This window comes from Orycteropus afer, unplaced genomic scaffold (assembly GCF_000298275.1).
Source record: "Orycteropus afer afer isolate SDZICR_OR568_19922 unplaced genomic scaffold, OryAfe1.0 scaffold00191, whole genome shotgun sequence".
In the NCBI taxonomy this organism is placed as follows: domain Eukaryota; kingdom Metazoa; phylum Chordata; class Mammalia; order Tubulidentata; family Orycteropodidae; genus Orycteropus; species Orycteropus afer.
Window position 1 is genome coordinate 4,031,792 of NW_006921778.1, and position 4,071 is coordinate 4,035,862.

General features: G+C 39.0%; 1 pseudogene; it reads right to left on the reverse strand.

The window, feature by feature from the left end:
* Positions 1-70: 70 nt before the first annotated feature.
* Positions 71-4,071, reverse strand: part of LOC103202679 — a 9,504-nt pseudogene continuing 5,503 nt past the window's right edge.

Sequence of the window (4,071 nt, forward strand, 5' to 3'; positions counted from 1 at the left end):
ATTATCTTCTGTGTCTGTGTTAATTGGTTTCCCTTTTCTTTGTTGAAGAGCGTCTGTGCAGTCCTTGTGCCTAGTCCGCCATCTTGCCGGAACTCAGATCTTTAAATCTAAGAGGAAAATTAGAAAATATCTAATTAATTCCCAGTGATCCTTGCTTAGTGTAAAGTCCCCAAGTAATAAATAATATTAAAGTTACAAAAAGAATGAATTATCTATTACTTGAAGACTTAGTGTTCTTTTTTTATTTTTTCTGCCCATTTTTACTTTCTGTATTGTGCTTTCTACAAATTTCTTTATTCTTCTCTTACCTAAACTCTACTTCCTTTCTTCCATAAATGTGTTCTATTGAATCATCTACAGTCTACCTCATGCTATTACATTCTTTTTCTGGGAAAACCAGTTTTTCTAAAGAAGATAAAATCCCATCTTCAGGATTCAATTCCAAGAGGGCAGAATAAGCAGAAAGACTGCACAGACACTCTTCAACAAAGAAAAGGGGAAACAATTAACACAGACACAAAAGATTATCCTGGACCCCTGAGCCTAGAAGGGAAAGATTTAGAAGTGGACTAAACCCAGCTAGCAGAAGAATTTGCATGAAAATACCAAAAATGGAGACATACGGAGCTTCAACCCGACAGTGATCCTGAACGATCCTGATGGCACAGCACAGAGAGCTTGGAGATTCCCAAGTGGTGGTAGGGCCTAAGAGTTAACCTAAAAATCAGCCTTGCTAGCAAGGAACTGCACTGAGGACTGCTCTGGTGGCTGGGGAATAAAAGGAAAAGCAGCGGGAAAGAGGATGGCAGGCTGAGCTGTGGACTTTTGCCTGTCCAGAAGGGGCTGCCACTTTAAATGTTTACAAGTGGCTTGACCATTTTGGATATTTAAAGAGACAGTACTCTCCCAGATTCCAGGGGTTTAAGAACATGTTCTGCTTGTCAGCAACCCCAAGGACACTCTGGACCTGCATGACTGAAAAGGTGCAACATTACTCTTGTTACTCTTATACTCTTATATCCCACACCCACTTGGTGAATGAAGGTGTGGCCATCCCCCACTCCCACCCACTTTCTGAGCCCACAGGAACTCCATCCCAGTCTGTGTACTACAGATGGAGCCTGGGTGCCCTGCCCTGTCCTCTACCAATTTTTTTCTTTTCATTTTTTTTTTTCTTTTTCTCTTTCTTTTTTCTGGTGTTTAGTTTCCTTGTATTTGTCTCTTTTAAAACTACCATTATTATTATTAATACTTTTGTCTTTTTTACTATTATTCTTTACTCTTCCCCTCCCAGGTCCTAGTTTTCAGCTTTTTTCTTTTCCCTGCTCCTGGTTGAAATTTTTATTTTATTTTATTTTATTTTCCCTTTTTTTTTTGGTTAACCCCATTTCCTGTTTTGCTCTTTGCAATTTTCCTATTTTTTTCTTCATCATTCTCCTTCTCTACCTTTTTTCTCTTCGTGCCCTATTCCCAGATATTGCAGGTTTTCTTTTCTTCTTCTTTTTCTCTGTTTTCTTTTTTTGGTTACTGTTCTGATGTGATTACATGGTGTATTTTTTGTCCATGTGCTTTTAATTTTTTGATGGTTATTCAATTGTAATTTTTGTCTAACTGAGTGGAAGACAGCAATAGATCCCATAATACACTACACCCACACCTCTTGCAAATTCACTTACTGAGTGAGACCCACCACCTCCTTCTCCACCAAGGGCCAATGATAAAAAACCACCAAGAAGAGCCAGAATCACCCTTGGCTACACTTCATAAACAGTTAACAGAGATCTAAATACAACATTGCCATGATGTCTCGGAGACAACAGACCATCACAGTCCACACAAAGAAGCAAGGTAAAGTGGTAGAAACAAGGGAGCAAGATACAGATCCAGAGCACATCCCTGAGGAAGGAGCAGCATTGGAACTCTTTGATAACGAATTCAAAAGAATAATATTTAGGTATCTTCAAAGGATTGAGAGACAGACCAAAGAAAACAGAAAAAACCCTACAAGAATTTTAGTAGAAAATACAAGAACAAAATGACAAAATAAATGAAAAATTAGAAATGATACTAAATCTACAGACAGAAATCCATAAGATTACTACTAAATTGTCAGAAATAGATAGCACATTAGAAAGGCAAAGGAATAGAATTGATGCAATGGAAGACAGAATTAAAGAAATTGAAGAAAAATACCTGAATACTTCTTTGGAAAAGGATCAATCAGAAAAAAAAAAAAAAAAAAATTAGAAAAAAGAAATGAAGAAAGCCTAAGGTTCATGTGTGATACCATCAAAAGGGATAACTTATGTGTCACTGGAATTCTTAAAGAGGAAGAGAAAAATAAAACCACTGAGAAAATTGTCCAAGATTTGCTGGAGGAGAACTTCCCTGAAATGATGAAAGATGAGAATATATCCCTTCAGGAAGTCCAACAAACCCCAGACAGGATAGATCCTAAAGGAAAATCACCAAGACATATCATCATCAAACTCATCAAAACCAAAGACAAAGACAGAATCCTGAAAGCAGCATGGGAAAAACAAAAAATTACTTACAAAGTACAGCCAGTAAGAATAAGCTCTGATTTCTTGGCAGAAATCATGCAAGTGAGAAGGCAATGGGATGGTATATATAAAACCCAGAAAGAGAAAAATTTTGAACCAAGAATTATATACCATACACAAAAACAAACTCCAGATGGATCAAAGACTTAAGTGTGAAACCTAAAACTGTAGAGTTCCTCAAGGAAAAACTAGAGGCAAATTTAGGGGCCCTAATGTATGACATAACTAGACTATCAAGCATAACCCAAAATGCACAAACAGCAGAAGAGAAACTAGATGATTGGGACCTTCTAAAAATTAAATTTTTATGTGCTTCCAAAGACTTCACCAAAAGAGTCCAAAGAGAACCTACAGATTGGGAAAAAATATTTGGTAATGACATATCTGACAAGGGACTTATCTTTAGAATTTGTAGAAAACTCCAACACCTTAATAACAAATAGACAAATAATCCAATTAAAAAATGGGCAGATGACATGAATAGACACTTCACCAAGGAGGATATTCAAGCAGCCAACACATATTGTACATATAATACTGCCTCGTCAGTGAAGACAAACATGAATATACAGGTGGTTAGATAGGTGGACAGGCTGAACTATTAAGTGTTTATATGAAGCAGGGAGTGTACCCAAGACCATGTGTAGGGTTGGCAGACAATGGTCTTTATAGAAGTTTATGTGTATGACCTGAATTCACAGGTGTATAGTGGAGTGGACAAGGGGCAAGGTTGTAGTCACTGCTTGGTCACAGTCAGCTTCCCAGAGGGACCAAATAGTTGAACCCGTGGGCTCAGGATCATAATTACAGAGGACATCAAGCTCAATTGGCATAACACACTACACAAAACATTGTTCCACCTTCTACTTCAGCAAGTAGCGACTGGGATCGTAAAAGCTTGCAAGCTGCCATCTAGATGCAACGATGGGTCTGTCCTTGTCCAGAGCAAAGAAGAACGAAGAAAACCAAAAATTCGTGGAACTAATTATTCCTAGTGACTGGTACACCATGCAATCTGCAGCCTACACAACTATGAGACCAGAACTAGATGGTACCCGGCTACTACTGTCAACCACTTGGAAGGGGATCTATGTAGGAGATCCTGGATAGAGAGGAAGAACAACGTGGAACAAAACTCAAAATCATTTGGGGAAAAAAAAAGCGGGGAGACCAGGTTTGCTGGTCCAATAGAGCCTGGTGGAACCACTGAGACTATGGCCCCTAGCTGCCCTTCAGGTCTGGAATTGAACCCACACTTGTAGCTTCCAGCCAAAGAAAAGACAAGCATAAGAGTTGAACATGTACCTGAGGTAGGTATACTCCATGGAGAGAATAATCATGGGAGAAAGAAGGGCTGCTTATGCACAGGGAGACAGCTCAGGGGGCAGGAGCACATGGAGTGATGGACACAGGGAAGAGGTAACTATCGGGACGAAGTGGGAGGGAAGCTGTTGCATTGTGGTCAATGCCATGAGACAAAGTATATGTGAACTGCTGTATGGAAAGT